We start from the raw sequence: 16,992 nt of genomic DNA on the forward strand, positions 1-16,992 counted from the left end.
TCCTCCTCCCCTCTCCCGATCCTGCCCCTGTTTCTCCTCGGTGTCCCTCCTGTTGCTACCGGTCCTGCCGCAATCCCTCCTACTGCTGCTGCCGGTCCCGCTGCTGCCGCCCCGGATCGCGGAGGGAAAGTCCGGGCGCAAAATGAAAGGGGTCCGAGTGGGCAGAGGTGTCCGGGCCTGGGGCTGACACCGGGAGGTCCCTGGAGGACGAAGACACAGAACACCTCCCTCTCCTCCTCCCCGCCTCCTCCCCCTCTTTTCTCCTCCTCCTCCTTCTCCCCCCAGCCCCCCGGGACGCCCGGGACCCCTGGGACCCTCGCCCCGCCCTCCTGCCGGAGGTGGCGAGTCAGGAAGCGGGACCGAAGATCCTCCCTCTGCCCCATGCCCTCCTTCCCTCCTCCCCTCCCTCCCTGCCCCATTCCCTCCTCCCCTCCTCCCTTCCCCCCTGCCCCATTCCCTCTTCCCTCCTCCTTCAACCCCTTGCCCTACTCCTTCCCTGTTTCTTTCCTTCCCTCCCTGTCCCATGCCCTTCTTTCCCCTACCCTCCCTCCCTGCCCCATTCCCTCCTTCCCTCCTTCCCTCCCTCCCTACCCCATTCCCTCCTTCCCTCCTTCCCTCCCTCCCTGCCCCATTCCTTCCTTCCCTCCTTTCCACCCTCTCTGTCCCATAGCCTCCTTCCCTCCTCCTCCTCCTCCCCCTTGCCCTACTCCTTCCCTGTTTCTTTCCTTCCCTCCCTGCCCCTTGCCCTTCTTTTCCCTGCCCTCCCTCCCTGCCCCATTCCCCGCTTCCTGCTTCCCCATTCCACTCCTTCCCTCCTTCCCTCTTTCCCTGTCCCACTCCCTCCCATCTCCCCTCCTCCTTGCCCCACTCCTTCCCTCCTTTCTTCCCTGCCCCACACCCCTTTTCCCCTGCCCCATTCCCTCCCTCCTCCTCCTCCTCCTTGCCCCACTCCTTCCCTCCTCCTCTTTCCCCCACACTCTTCTTTCTCCTGCCCTCCCTGCCCCATTCCCTCTCTCCCCCCTCCCCTCTCCCTCCTTGCCCCACTCCTTCCTTCCTCCCTTTCTTCCTTCCTTCCCTCTTTCCCTGTCCCACTCCCTCCCTCCTCCTCCTCCTTGCCCTACTCCTTCCCTGTTTCCTTCCCTGCCCCACACCCTTCTTTCCTCCGACCAATCTGCCCCATTCCCTCCCCCTCCCTCCTTGCCCCACTCCTTCTCTCCTTCCTTCCCTCCTTTCTTCCCTCCTTCCCTGCCCCACTTCCCCCTTTACTCTTCTCTCCCTGCTGCACGTCTTCCCTCCCTCTCTTCCTCCTCCCTCCCTGCCTCACTCTCTCTCTCCCATTCCTTCCCTGCCCCACTCCCTCCCTCCACCAGGTGGATAGAGCCCGGGCCTGAGAGTCAGAGAACGTGGGTTCTAATCCCGACTCCGCCACTTCTCCGCTGTGTGACCTTGAGCGAGTCACTTCACTTCTCTGGGCCTCAGTTACCTCTTCTGTAAAATGGGGATTGAGACTGTGAGACCCACAGGGACCGTGTCCAACCTGATTTGCTTGCATCTACACCCAGTGCTTAGTACAGTGCCTGGTACATAGTAAGTGCTTAACAAATATCATAATTATCATTATTATTATTATGAGTTCGCTTTCCCCTCCTGGGCAGGGGCTGGGAGGGACACGCTGATGTCAACTCTGGCCTAGAAAGCCCAGTGCCAGCCGTTCTCGGAAGGGCCAGTTCTCCTTCCGCACTGAGCCTCCCAACACACCACCCCCCCAACTCTCTCCCTGGGCTGGTCCAGTTAACCCACCCAGTCCCCCAGGCCCAAAAGGGTGGACCTCCCTGGAGTGGACAGAGTGTAGATGTTCTAAAATCCCCAGTCTACCTCCTAACTCTGGTTTATAATAATAATTTGAGGTATTTGCAAAGCACTTACTATATAATAATAATAAAAATTATGGCATTTGTTAAGCTCTTACTATGCGCCCATCACTGTGGTAAATGCTGGGGGAAGGTACAATTCAATTACATAATAATAATAACAATGGAACTTATTAAGCACCTACTACGTGCCAAGCACTATTTTAAGCACAGACTGATACCAGGTAAACAGGTGGTCCCACATGGGGCTCACAGTCTTAATCCCTGCTTTACAGATGAGGTAACTGAGGCCCAGAGAAGTTAAGTGACTTGCCCCAGGTCACGGAGCAGAGAAGTGGTGGGGTCAGGATTAGAACCCATGCCCTCTGGCTCCCAAGCCTGTGCTCTTGCCACTGAGCCATGCTGCTTCTCGAAGACGTAGTCCCTGCCCACACGGAACTCACAATCTAAGGAGGAGGGAGAGCACAAATTGAATCCCCATTGTACAGTTGAGGAAACTGAGGCGAAGAGAAGTTGAATCATAGTCATTATGGTACTTGTTAAGAGTTTACTATGTGCAAAGCACTGTTCTAAGCACTTGGGTAGATGTGAGTCAATCATTTTGGTCACAGTCCCTGTCCCACATGCGGCTCCCACTCTTAATCCCCATTTTAAAGATAAGGTGACTGAGATCCTCTGAAGTTGCCCAAGGTAACCCAGCAGATACATGGCAGAGTGAGGATTAGAACCCAGGTCTTTCTGACTCCCAGGCCTATGCTCTATCCACTAAGCAACACTGTTTCTCCCGCAGCCCTTGAGACAGTGCCTGACACATAGCAAATGCTTAAAAAATACAATAAAAAAGGACTTTCCTCCCTAGGAAATCTGTGAAATGCCCAACCTCCAACCCCAGCCCTAGTGAAGAGTGCAGACAAGGAGGGCTTCCTGAAGATATGACAAAGGCACCACAATGAAGACCTTCCAAACATGTCTTGTACGTTCCAAGTGCTTAGTACAGTGCTCTGCACATAGTAAGCGCTCAATAAATACGACTGAATGAATGTCTTCCCCCAGGGTGGCTGGGGCTCTGAGAAGGATGGAGAACCGCCAACAGTGAAAGACCTGGCCTTCCTCTTAAATTTCGAGGATGTCATTACCTCGGCCAAAGCCAGGAAAGCAGTAAGCCAACTGGGTTTCCAGCGGAGGTCTATAAACAAAGAGTATTTAACCCCATTCCTCAACATGAGGAACCCTGAAGAAATGCCGCAGGACTCCAAAGATGTCACCATCATCATCATCATCATCTTAATATTATTATATTTGTTAAGCACTTACTATGTGTCAGCCACCTTTCTAAGTACTAAAGAAGATACAGGATGATCAGGTCAGAAAAGGATGATCCACCAAACTAGCTCTCTTCCCCCCTTAAAAGTTCTACTAAGAGCTCACCTCCCCCAGGAGGCCTTCCCAGACTGAGCCCCCCCTTTTCCTCTGCTCCTCCTCCCATCCCCATCACCCCGACTCCCTCCCTCTTCTCTACCCCCTTCCCCGTCCCACAGCACTTGTGTATATTTTTACCTATTTTTTATTCTATTCATTTTATTAATGATGTGTATATATCTATAATTCTATTTATCCATTTTGATGCTATTGATGCCCGTCTACTGGTTTTGTTTTACTGTCTGTCTCCCCCTTCTAGACTTTGAGCCCGTTGTTGAATAGAGATTGTCTCTATCTGTTGCCGAATTGTACTTTCCAAGCCCTCAGTACAGTGCTCTGCATACGGTAAGTGCTCAATAAGAACAATTAAATTAATGAATGAATGAAAGGTCAGACAGAGTCTCTGTCCCAGTCGGGGTTCACAATTCATTCATTCTTTTTCAGTCATATTTATTGAGCGATTACTGTGTGCAAAGCACTATACTAAGCACTTGGGAGAATGCAATATAACAATAAAGAGACACATTCCCTGCCCACAATGAGCTTACAGTCTAGTAGGAGGGAGAATGGGTATCAGATTCCCATTTTACAGATGAGGTAACAGAGGCACAGAACAGTTAAATGTTTTGCCCAAGGTCACAAAGCAGGCACAAAGCAGAGAAAAGTGAGGAAACCGAGAGTGGAAACTTCTAAGATACCTCACTGCTCTCCATTGCTAGCAAGATCTAGCTAGAGTCTTCGTGGATATTTAACCACACACTATCTGAATCGCAGCATTACTTCAACCCTAGCGAACGTGTCCACTAATTCTGTTGTACCTCCCAAGAACTCAGTAGAGTGCTCTGCACGTTGTAAGCACTCAATAAATACCACCGATTGATTGATTGATTGATTGAATGGACACGATCTTTGTAGCGTGACAGAAACATCAGCTGACCCGAGTTCTGGTAATTACTAAGCAAAGTCAAGTGAGTCTAAGCTACTGCAAGCAAGGTTAGTTGGTCAAGTTCACTCTACAGAAACCTCCAGTTTCCACCACAAAAAGAAACCCATCCACCACAAAAAGAAACGCCTTTACCATTAGCTCCATCCCACCCCGCAACCTTCCCTCGCTGAATTTTCTACTGATCTCCACCTTCAACCAAGTTACCTCCTCCAACGCCAAGCTACTCCCTGTACCTCGATCTCATCTATCCCATCACCAAGGCCTCACCCGTATCCTCCATCTGGCCTGGAACTCGCCCCCCCACCCCCGTATTCGACTGAACGCCACTATCCCCACTTAGAAAACTCTCATTCATTCATTCAATCATATTCAGTGAGCGCTTACTGTGTGCAGAGCGCTGTACTAAGCACTTGAAAAGTACAATTCGGCAACAGATAGAGACGATCGCTACCCAACAACGGACTCTCCTAAAATCACATCCCCAAGAGAGCTTCCCTAAGTCCTCATTTTCCCCTTCTCGCTCTCCTTTCTGTATCACCTAGGCACTTAATATTCACTCCACCCTCAGCCCCGTGTTACTTATTATTATTATTGTTATTATTATTATCATTGTCACGTTTCCTCCAAGAGACCTTCCTCAATCAAACCCCCTTTTCCCTGGCATGCTCTCTCCTCTATGTTGTCTATGCACTGGGATCTGGGATCTTTGGATATTTGATATTTGCCCCACCCTCAACCCCAGGGCACTTATGTACATATCTTTAAATTACATAGAATAAATGAGCCATTTATTTATATTAATGCTTGTCTCACCCTCTAGGCTGTGAGCTTGTTATTGGGCAGGGAACGTATCTGCTAATTCTGTTGTAGCGTACTCTCCAAAGAGCTTAGCGTGGTGCTCTGCACATCGTAAGTGCTCAGGAAATACCATTGATTGATTATCTCAAAGTCTGTCTCCCCCCTAGACTGCAAGGTCCTTGTGGGCTAGGATAGTATCTACCAACTCTACTATATTATACTCTCCCAAGCACTTAGTACAGTGCTTGGCACACAGTAAGTGCTCAATAAATGCCTCTGATTGATTGAAGTCATCAGAGTTGAAGGTGAAGCAGCATTGCCTAGTGGATAGAGCCCAGCCTGGGAGTAAGAAGGACCTGGGTTCTAATCCAGATATATTACTCGTCTGTTTTGTGACCTTGGGCAATGCTGGTCCTGAATTCTTTTTCCGAGGCAGTGCCTTATCCAGTGATGCACAGACTGATAAAGAAGTCCACCACAACTCCTTGAAGTAATCATAAGAGCCTGATGTATACCTCAGAAAGGCCAAGCTTTTTCAGCAAGTGCCACATTTAACCTCAATTGAATGGTAATAATAATGGTAATGATAATAATAATGGGACTTTTTAGTGCTTACTATGTGCCGAACACTGTACTAAGCACTGGGGTAGATACATGATAATCAGGTCCGACACGGGGCTCACGGTCTAAGTGGGAGGCAACACAGGTATTGAATCCGCATTTTGCAGATGACGGAATTAACGGAGAAGTTGAGTGACTTTGCCAAGGTCACGCAGCAGACGAGTGCTTTCGTGAAGTCTACAGATTACCGAGTAGAACTCTTTTTGATCAAAGAGTGCAAAAGAGGAAAAAGACATAATCTCAGCCCTTAAAGAGCTTACAAACGAGTAAACTGGATCTGGGAGGGCATGGTTAATAACGTTGCGCAGTGGGTGACCCTTGAGGACTCTAATAATAATAATAAGATCTTGAATTGTATAGCGCTTTAATTTTCCGAGGTGCCTTTCCATTCTTATCCTATTTTGTCCTCACAACACCCCTGGGATGTTCGTCCACGTCCTGCCTCTGGCCTGGAGTGCTCTCCATCCTCAAATCCACCAGACAAGTACTCTTCCCACCTTCAAAGCATTATTGAAGGCAAATCTCCTCCAAGAGGCCTTCCCCGCCTAAATCACGCTTTCCTCTTTTCCCACTCCCTTCTGCATTGCCATGACTTTCCCTCTTATCTGTCCCCCATCCAAGATCCACAGCACTTACGTACATAAGTGTAATGTATTTATTTATATTAATGCCTGCCTCCCCCCGCTCGACTGTATGATCACTGTGGGCAGGGAATGTGTCTGTTTATTGTTATACTGTACTCTCCCAGGCGTTTAGTATAGCGTTCTGCACACAGTAAGTGCTCAGTAAATATGATGGACTGACTGACTGGGAGGTTGGGAGAATCAGAGGAAGAAAGAAAAGGAAGAAGGGAGATGCTGCAAGTGGGCCCAGTTAGGATCTTGCCATCAGAAGAGAAGGAGTGATCGCAAGATAATTTTCTCTGCTGCCTTCCTCCCCTTTCTTTTTGAAAATGGTCATACCAGAGACTTGACAATGAAATGGCAAGACAGGTCACCAGGTGAGCTGCTCATCACGACAAGCTTTTTGTTCTTGTTGTTTTATTTTTTTTGGTATTTGCTAAGGGCTTACTACGTGCCAGATTCTGTACTAAGCGCTGGGGGAGATACAAGCCAATCAGATTGGACACCGTCCCTGTCCCACATGGGGCTCACAGTCTTAATCCGACGCTTAGTGGAAAGAGCACGGGCTTGGGAGTCAGAGGATGTGGGTTCTAATCCTGGTTCTGCCACTCGTCTGCTGTTTGACCTTGGGCAAGTCTTTGAACTTCTCTCTGCCTCAGTTACCTCATCTGTAAACTGGGGATTAAGACTGTGAGTCCCACATAGGACGACCCGATTACCTTGTATCTACCTCGGCACTTAGAACAGTGCTTGACACATAGTAAGCTCTTAACAAATACCATAGTATTATCATTACATTTTATTATTAATACCCATTTTACAGATGACAGCCCTGAGGCCCAGAGAAGCCAAGTGACTTGCCCAAGTTCACACAGTAGACAAGTGGCAGAGTCGGGATTAGAACCTGGATCCTTCTGACTCCCAGGACCGTGCTCTATCCATTCGGCCACACTGCTTCTCATTGCAAATCTTGGTTTCTTCTGGTCATCGTGGGCTATTTCAGAAAAAGAGGACGAGGGCCGTCCCGGCTGAATCGATCAGTCTACCCCACGCCAACTCCCAGTTGCTTTCCTCCTTCGGCCCTGCCTCTTCTCCTCTGGTGGTTGCCAAGAGAGAAGGGGAAGATGTGTATGGCCGCGATAGTGTCCCCAAGTCCCATTTTTCAACATGAGCAATGCGGTTGGGCCTGTCAGGAAGTTTAAAAAATGGATAATAGAGTCACTGTGGGTTTCTGTCCTGCCATGAGCTAGAGAGACGTCGGTCCCTCCCATTTCCTTGGGAGATGAAATTATAGACTTTGTGGTTGGCCGGATCGGCAGTAACCTTTCGGCTCTTGAAATGGCCCCAGATATAGTCTTCCCTCCTCCTGTCTAGTACAAGCCCTTCTCAAACCAGCCCCTCAACCTAAAGTGGCACACCTGGCCACTTCAATCCCCTTCCCCAATTTCCACCTCAAAAGGGACCCAGGATGACCTAGAGTCAGAAGGTCATGGGTTCTAATCCCCGTTCCGCCATTTGTCTGCTTTGTGACCTAGGGCAGGTCACTTCACTTCTCTGGGCCTCAGTTACCTCATCAGCAAAATGGGGATTGGGTCCGTGAGCCCCATGTGGGACAGGGACTGTGTCCAGATCAATTCGCTTGTATCCATCCCCCCACTCGGTACAGTGCCCGGCACATAGTAAGCGTTTAACAAATGCCACGGTTATTGTCTGTGTTTCACTGGAAGGAGTTGTGTCTTCCGCAGACCAGCTTTCCGGGTTGATCTGGGCACTCGCGACCACTTTCTCTCCCAACCTCAAAGCCAGAGGACTCAGCCCAGGGCTTCGCTCAAGGGTCAACTAGCGAACCCTAGTTCAGCTCTAACTTCTGGCCTTTTTCTCTCCATACTCAGATCATTCCAATCAATGGTGTTTATTGAGCCCCTGCTATATGTAGAGCACTGTACTAAGTGCTTGAGAGAGGACCAACCAATCAATCACATTTATTGAGTGCTTACTGTGTGCAGAGCGTTGTACTAAGTGCTTAGGAGAGTACGATAAAATAGAGTTGGGAGACACATTCCCTGCCCACAGTGAGCATAATAATAATAATAATAACTGTGGCATTTGTTAAGTGTTTACTATGTGCCAAGCACTGTTCTAAGCGCTGGGGTAGATACAAGGTAATCAGGTTGGACACAGTACCTGTCCCACAGTAGGGCTCACATTCTCAATCCCCATTTTACAGATGAGGGAACTGTGGCCCAGAGTGCAGTGACTTGCTCAAAGTCAAACAGCAGACACGTGGCAGAGCCGGGATTAGAACCCACCTCCCCTGACTCCCAGGCCTCTGCTGTTTCCACTAGACCATGCAGCTTACAGTCTAGAGAGGGAGACAGACATTCATTCAATCATATTTATTGGGCACTTACTGCGCGCAGAGCACCGTACTAAGCACCTGGGAGAGTAAATGGACACATTCCCGGCCCACAGTGAGTAACATAAATAGATAACTAAAGTATGGATAATTTATTACCGACAATAAAAGCAGTAGCCCCCAATCCCTGCCCTCAAGGAGTTTACAATCTAGATAGAGGAACCTTACAATCCAGTGATTCTTCTCCCCTATCCAGCGAGAGCCTCACCCCCTGCATTATCTCTGCCAAGGAAAACTCCATGATGTTTTCCCCAGTCTTACATCACCCCTCTCTTACAGGATCCCCCTCCCAGCAACCGCCGGACTCAAAGAAAGCAAGAGACGGTGACGACAAATAACACGATAATTCTGTCTGTCGCGGTCGCCTTTTCCTGTGAAGGAATGAAAATGGCGCTGCGTCAGAAGGGAAATCACAGGCGGGGTGGGAGGGGGGGACAAGTAATGAAGACCATTACATCATCAATCAATTGATCAGGGGTATTCGGTGAGGGCTTATTTTATGCAGAGCCCTGCATTAAGCGCTTGGGGTGGTCGGCAGGGGCTCCCGAACCCCACGCCCGAAATGCTCCCGGCAGTGGTCCCCAGCTCAGTGTGCTACAGCACAGCTGGCGGGACCCACCCGGAGCTCTCACAGCTGTGGAACATCTCGTCCGTCTGGTCTGGAAGCGTCTACTCTATAACTTTCTCCACTACTAACTGCCGTCCCATCTAATTGGTCCCAGTCCCCAGGCTCCTGTCCCTCCGGAAAACCACATAAAACTGTGTCTTTTGGCCTCCGGTCTGCCTATATCATCCATGTGCTCACTTGCTCCCATAGAAATAAAGAAAACCAAATAAAATGCCTTTATTAAACAAGGGTGATTTAGCGAGGCCATAAAAAGACCGGAGATGGCCGTTAGCTCGGCTTCGAGGTTGCCCTCCCACTGCCTGTCGGGAATGACTCCTAGGACACAATTCGGGAACCAGGAAAAGCTGTCCATGTGGCCACATCCCCACCCCCATCACCCCAGGTGCGGAATACACCGTCGCGACCCTTCATCCGCAGAAGGATAATAACGACGGCATTTGTTGAGCGCTTACTAGGTGCCAAGCACCGTTCTAAGCACTGGGGGAGATACAAAGTAATCAGGTTGTCCCACGTGGGGCTCACAGTCTTAATCCCCATTTTACAGATGAGGTCACTGAGGCACAGAGACGTGAAGTGACTTCCCCAAAGTCACACAGCCGACAAGGGTCGGAGCCTGGATTAGAACCCACAACCTCTGACTCCCAAGTCCGTGCTCTTTCCAGGGTGTAGACGTGCTAATGATTTTCTGCCTGGTTTTGTTTTTTTTAACGGCATTTGTTAATGGGGATTGAGTCTGTGAACCCCACATGGGACAGGAGGGATTGTGTCCAACTCAATTTGCTTGTATCCACCCCAGCATTTAGTACAGTGCCTGACACATAGTAAGCGCATGCAAAATATCATCATCATTATCATCATGATTTTATACCAGGCGCTTTCGTACCGGGGGTAGGCCTGCAGCTAGACACCAGAACCCTAGGTAAACTTCCGTGTTCTTTTCTTTACCAGGGAGAAATTAATTGGCGGGAAGATAATTGGTTTTACCGACGTTGCTTGAGAGACCCTTGGGTCTTCCTAATACTGAGGAGTTGTTTACCGTTGACGTTTACTGGGTCCCTTCAATTTATCAGGCCTGCAGCCGCTGCTTCCAAACCTCCTTGTCCCGTGGCTAAGAAAGAGGGAGAACTTTAAAGAGTGGAACTACTTGGTGATGCGATAGCTCTGTCCTAGAACTTCTTCCCCCAGTCCAAGACCACGTCCCTGCTGCTCTTGGTTTCAAGGCAAACCAAGTAGATCTTCTACTCCGCGGAACTTTAACGGAGATCAAATTTGACTGCAAGCTCCTTGTACTACTAATAATAATCGCTTTATTTGTTAAATGCGTACTCTATGCCTGGTCCTCTGCTAAGTGCAGGGATAGATACAGGTTTATCAGGTTGGACACATTCCCTGCCCCACATGGGGCTCACGGTCTCAATCCCCATTTTACAGATGAGGTCACCGAGACACGGAGAAGTGAAGTGAGTCGCCCAAGGTCACACAGCAGACAAGTGGCGGAGATGGGATTAGAGCCCGTGACCTTCCGACTGCCAGGCCCGGGCTCCATCCACTATGCCATGTCTTCCAACTCTACTGTATTGAACCCCCCCCAAGGGTTTAGTACAGTGTTCTGTGGACACCGAGGACTCAACAAACACCACTGATCCATTGATTACTTAATGGATGCCAGAGTTTCCCGGCTTCCACTTGCTCCACCTCTCCATCCCAAGCCTCTTGAAGTCTATCTGGAAAACAAACTCCATGACGATGTGATTTTTCCCTAAGATCCACCTAATCTACCTCCAAATACTTAGTCTGTTGCCTTCTCTGTCCTCAGAGCAAATCAGCTGAGTCTTCAAAAGGGTCAGGACAGCAAGAATCATTCAATCAATCAGTGAATCAATGGTATTTTTTGAGTGCTTCTTGTGTGCAGAGCTCTGCATTAAGCCTTTGGGAGAGTACAACAGAGGTTATAGGCACATTTCCTGCCCACATGGAGCTTACAGGCATGAGAGGGAGATAGACATTAATATAAGTAAATAAATTACGGATGTACATAAAGTGTTGGGCTGAGAGTGGGGTATTTATCAAGCGCTTAAAGGGTACAGGTTCAGGTGCATAGGTGTTGCAGAAGAGAGAGGGAGAAGGGGAGAGGAGGGTTCAACCTCTTGAAGGAGGGGTAATTTTAAAAAGGCTTTGAAGGAGGGGAGAGTTACGGTCCTTTGAATATAATAATAATAATGTTGGTATTCGTTTAGCGCTTACTATATTCAGAGCACTGTTCTAAGCACTGGGAAATATGAAAGGGAAGGAAGTTCCAGGCCAAAGCGGGGATGTGGTCAAGGGGTTGGTGGTGAAATAGACGAGAAGGAGGTACAGTGAGAAGGTTGGCATTGGAGGAATGAAAGGTGTGGGCTGGGTGGTAGGAGGAGATCTGCAAGATGGGGGGTGGGGCGAGCTGAGTGCTCCGCACATAGTAAGCGCTCAATAAATACGATTGAATGAATGAACGAAAGCTTTAAAGCCAATGGTGAGGAGTTTCTCTTTGATGCTTAGGTGGCTGGGCTGCCTCTGGAGGTTCTTGAGCAGTGGGGAGTCATGGACTGAACTTTTTTTTTAGAAAAATGATCAAGGCAGCAGAGTGAAGTATGGACCGGAGTAGGGAGAGACAGGAGGCAGGGAGGTCCGCGAGGAGAAGAAGAAAACATCATTTTCCTAATTACTATCCAAACTCTTTTTCGAGAGTTTTTCTCTCACAGGCAAGACCATGGGACCAAGGTCTTCAAAACAGCAGCTGTCACGCTGGGCGTTTGGCCAAGACGTCGGTTTAATTTGATGCCTCGGGACGTTTAGAAATCCTAACGGGCTTACCGAGCCCTTGCTATTTCTGCAGCTAGAGCATTCAATCAACCAATCAATCAGTGGTATTTATTGAGCACTTACTGTGTGCCCAATAAACTCTTGAGAGAGTACAATAAGACAGAGTTGGTCGACACTTTCTCTGCCCACAATCCGAGCTTACAATCTTAAGCATTCCCTGACTTTCTACAGTGTTGTGGGGGTGGTGATGGAATCCCAAATACTCTTCTGTCACCCTCCCTTACTGTCCTCTAGACTGTAAGCTCGTTGTGGGCAGGGAATGTCACTGTTTACTGTTGTATTTTCCCAAGCATTTAGTGCAGTGCTTTACAAACAAGCGCTCAATAAATACGATTTAATAAATCGAATGAACTGAATGAATGTATTCTCAGCTTATCTCAACGGCTAAGCAGCGTGGCCTAGTGGAAAGAGCAAGGGCCTGGAAGTCAAAGGACCTGAGTTCGAACCCCAGCTTCTCCACCTGCCTGCTGTGTGACCTTGGGCAAGTCATTTCATTTCTCTGCCTCAGTACCCACCTCTGCAAAATAGGGATTCAATCCCTGTTCTCCTTCCTACTTAGACTGTGAGCTCCATGAGAGGCCTGATTATCTTGTATCTACCCCACCTTAATACGGTGCGCGGCACATAGTAAGCGCTTAACAAATACCGCAATTATTTATTAGCTAAGCGCCACGGCCCTCCCAGGCCTGAAGGATCTCTTGCGGAACCAGTCTGGGACTGGAGTCTGGGTTAGGTTGGCAATCAAGGGAGATTTTATAATTCCTCCGAGGGCTGACCGCACAGCCCTCTCTGGGCGGGAAGCATGAGCCACCCCTATTCATGAGGCTCCATTGGGAGGGAGAGAACACGTTTAGGTCACAGATCATCCCAACACCAGGGCCAAAATGAACCCTCAGCTCCCCGCTCCGAAAACACGCCCCGCCCTGGTTTGGCACCCCGGTTTTTTCTGAAGTTTCGTCCCGCTTCTCCAGGAATCCAACGTGGGCCGAGTTCGGGTTGGGGGTCTCGGCCCCGGGGGAGGCCAGGGTCACGGGGACCAAGCTAGAGGAAGAGAAATTCACCCCTCCCACGGGTGCATTTCCAAGTCTCTCCATATCCACCTAGGCTAGGGGAGGGGTCACTATGGACACATCTGTTGGATCCCAAGCCGAGAGGCCACAAGTTGCTAAGCGCTGTTTTCGGTTTGGAAACCAGTCACACCCAGGCCGTTTCCTGAGCCACCGGGCTCGTTCCGAGCTTCCGCCAAGCAAGACCAGGCCGGTTCCCCCGGGACCCTCGGCCTCCTTGAGGGGAAACGGGCAGACAAGACGGATCGGGTTGGGTGAGAGAGGACTGAGCCATTAGACCACAACACCAAACTGGGATTTGGGTCGGGGCTCTCCAAGCCCCCCACTGCTCCATCAGGAATCCCCTCTGAGCTGGGCTGGTTCCCTCTCTTGGGAACCCCTGGGAAGAGAGCAGTGTTGCCTAGTGGATAGAGCACAGGCCTGGCAGTCAGAAGCACCTGGTTCAAATCCCGGCTCTGCTACCTGTCGGGGGACAAGTCACCGTAACTTTTCTGGAGCTCACTGACATCTAGAAAATGAGGATGAAGACTGTGAGCCCCATGTGGAACAGAGACTGAATCCAACCTGATTAAGTTGTATCTTACCCTGTGCTTAGGACAGAGCTTGACACAAAGTAAGCACTTAACAAATACCCTTTCCAAAAAAAAAGGCAGAGTCCTCCTAGACATCTCCCAATATCCTACCCAGGTCCCTCTCTAGACTATAAGCTCGTTATGGGCCGGGAATGTATCTTCCAACTTTGTTGAATTTTACTCTCTTTGCTTCTTTTATTCACCCCCTCCCTCAGCCCCACAACACTTTATGTACATATCCATAATTTACTTAGTTATATTAATGTCTGTCTCCCCCTCTAGACCGTAAGTGTGTTGCGGGCCGGGACCATGGCTACCAACTCTGTTATATTGTACTCTCACAAGCGCTTAGTACAGTGCTCTGCACACAGTAAGCGCTCAATAAATATGATTGAATGAATAAAAGTGGTCAATAAAAACAATTGATTGAATGGCTGATTCCTCTCCTAAGCAATTAATCGAGTGCTCTGCACAGCGTAAGCACTCAGTAAATACCACGGATGATCATCCCATGGGAAGAGAACCCGGCTTCTCATCCCGGCTCCACCGCTCGCCTGCTGGGTGACCTTGGGCAAGTCACTTCACTTCTCTGTGCCTCAGTTCCCTCATCTGCAAAATGGGGATTCAATACTGATTATCTTGTATCTACCCTGGCATTTAGTTCAGGGCTAAACAAATACCATGATTATTATTTATTATCATTATTATCATTTTGCTGCTGTGTTCACCCCATCAGCGGGTCCAATTGTACACTGATCCTTCCCATGGTCCTCCCCTCAGCGTTCCAGATGGAGCCAAGCTCTCTGCATCCTGTCATTTAAAATAATAATGGTATTTGTTAAGCACTTACTATGTGCCAGACACTGTATTAAACACTGGGATGGATACAAGGAAATCTAGTTTGCACAGACCCACCCCATGTGGGGCTCACAGTCTCAGTCCCCATTTTACAGATGAGGTAACCGAGGCACAGAGAGGTGAAGTGACTTGCCCAGGGTCACACAGCACTCAGTAAATATGATTGACTGACTGAATTGTTGCACCCAGTTCCCAAGAAGGAACATAACTGGCAGATGAAAGAGTTCATAGGGAGCTGCCTAAACCACTGGCCCCAAAATCAGTTCCTTCTCACAGTTTCTCAATAAGTCAGTCTGTCAATTGTATTTATTGAGCACTTACTCTGTGCAGACACTGTACTCAGTGCTTGGGATAGTACAATATAATAACAAACAGACACATTTCCTGCCCTCAAGGAGTTTATAGTCGTTCCTGGATGAAAGTCATTCATTTGAGATGAAAAAATGGCCTAGCACAGGCCCGGGAGTCAGAAGGACCAAGGTTCTAATCCCAGTCCTGCCAGGTGTCCGCTGTGTGACGTTGGACAAGTCACTTAATTTCTCTGTGCCTCAGTTACCTCGCCTGTAAAATGGGAATTAAGACAGTGAGCCCCATGTGGACTGTATCTAACCTGATTGTTTTCTATCTACCCCAGCGCTTAGAACAGTGCTGACATATAGTAAGTGCTTAACAAAGATCGTCATCATTACCACCAACCTGAGTAATAATAATAATAATGGCATTTGTTAAGCACTTACTATGTGCAAAGCATTGTTCTAAGTGCTGGGGGGGATACAAGGTGATGAGATTATCCCACGTGGGGCTCCCAGTCTTCATCCCCATTTTACAGATGAGGTGACTGAGGCCCAGAGAAGTGAAGTGACTTGCCCACAGTCACCCAGCTGACAAGTGGCAGAGCTGAGATTCGAACCCATGACCTCTGACTCCCAAGCCCGGGCTCTTTCCACTGAGCCACGCTGCTTGCTTAACCAAACCCTACCCACCCCAGAGGGTCTCCCTGGACCACGCTGAGCTGAATGCAGTTGCCAAATTCTGCTGTCTAGGCAGCGACCTATCTGATGATCCCAGGAGAGAATGAGGATGAAAATATAGGTGACAATAACCAGGACACAGTATCTATTGAAACCAACATTGCCGGTTCTGACCTTCCAAAACCATGCGAAGATTATGTCAGTGCAATTTTCTAAGAAGCTACGTCACACCGGCGATTTATAAATTGAACGGCTTCCAAAAAGCCTCCTAAATTACATCACTAACATTAGATGGGAAAGAAGATTACATCAGCTTCAAGGAAACTAGTGTTCAGCCACTTAATTGCTTTTCCTACAGAAATAATGTAGCCTTATTTTGATTTATTTTAACTGCATTTTGCCCATAACTATTTCGCTGCAAGTCTCATAATCGTTTCATGTTTGAAACGGGGTCTCTATAAGAGTTACATAGAATAAGTGGGAAATCATTTTGTACCCAAAAGTGGTTTGGGTCAGAACCGTCACCTGGAGAAATGTAATTGAATCCCCAACTTATAGATGAGGAAACTCGGGCACAGAGAAGTTTAGAAACTTGCCTGAAGTCAAACAGCAGACAGGTGGGTTCCAGGCTCTTAATTCTCGGGCTCCGTGCTCTTTCCACTACGTCAGGCTGCTCCTGAGCGTTTAAACTCTTTGATACTCTTTTAGACTGTGAGCCCGCTGTTGGGCAGGGATTGTCTCTATCTGTTGCTAAATTGCATATCTGTTGCTGAATTGTACATCCTGAGCGCTTAGTAGAGTGCTCTGCACACAGTAAGCGCTCAATGAATGCGATTGAATGCTCATCCCAGCCCCACAGCTTTTATATCCGTCTCATTGTATTCTATCATTTCCCCTTTTTCTAATTTATTTTCCCCCTTGAAGACTGCAAGCTTGTTGCGGGCAGGGATCATGTCTACCAACATATGTTGGTATTTATTTTTGGTTGTTAAGCGCTTACTATGTGCCGAGCACTGTTCTAAGCACTGGGGTAGATAGAAGGTTATCAGGTTGACCCACGTGGGGCTCCCAGTCTTCATCCCCATTTTACAGATGAGGACACTGAGGCACCGAGAAGTGAACTGACTTGCCCAGTCACACAGCTGACAAGTGGCGGAGCCGAGATTAGAACCCACGACCTCTGACTCCTAAGCCCGGGCTCTTTCCACTGAGCCACGCTGCTTCTCTACCAACTCTGTTGTACTCTCCCCAGCGCTTAGTACAGTGCTCTGCACACAGTAAACGCTCAATAAATATGCTTGAATGAATGATTCACAAACTCTGCTTCCTTCTTTGCCTTTCCA

This window comes from Ornithorhynchus anatinus, chromosome 10 (assembly GCF_004115215.2).
Source record: "Ornithorhynchus anatinus isolate Pmale09 chromosome 10, mOrnAna1.pri.v4, whole genome shotgun sequence".
In the NCBI taxonomy this organism is placed as follows: domain Eukaryota; kingdom Metazoa; phylum Chordata; class Mammalia; order Monotremata; family Ornithorhynchidae; genus Ornithorhynchus; species Ornithorhynchus anatinus.